Raw genomic sequence first — 446 nt, 5'->3', positions numbered from 1 at the left:
TATCTCCCAGTTCAGCTGGGTCTGTTTCCAAGTATATTCCAGCTGCATCTCAGGACCTGAACAAGTTCTACGCTACAGTAACACAATGCCAAAAGGGTTATGGACACTGATAGCCAAGGCCTGTAAGCCCACACATCTGGATGCATGAAGCTCCTGCTGACAACAGGTGGCTCTGCTTGCCTTGTGAACAAGGCTACAGTAACTTACTTGAAACTGAACTTCACACATTATTGAATATTTGGGGAAGAACCTAATCAACTTGAGTGCCAGTGGCCCTCCTCAGGGCACTGTCAGCTGAACATCTGCTGATCAGCAATCTAATTCCATTACACTGACTTGTAAAGTATTAACTAAGATTTAGAGTTACTCTACACACAGAAAACTAAAGCCCCAGAAAGAAGTCAATATCAAACAGAGTAGCAGGGAAGCTACTAATAGTATTTCAG

The sequence above is a fragment of the Falco biarmicus genome, chromosome 5, assembly GCF_023638135.1.
Source record: "Falco biarmicus isolate bFalBia1 chromosome 5, bFalBia1.pri, whole genome shotgun sequence".
NCBI classification, from domain to species: domain Eukaryota; kingdom Metazoa; phylum Chordata; class Aves; order Falconiformes; family Falconidae; genus Falco; species Falco biarmicus.
The sequence above is the reverse complement of the archived record's forward strand: the minus strand, read 5'-3'. Positions refer to the sequence as shown.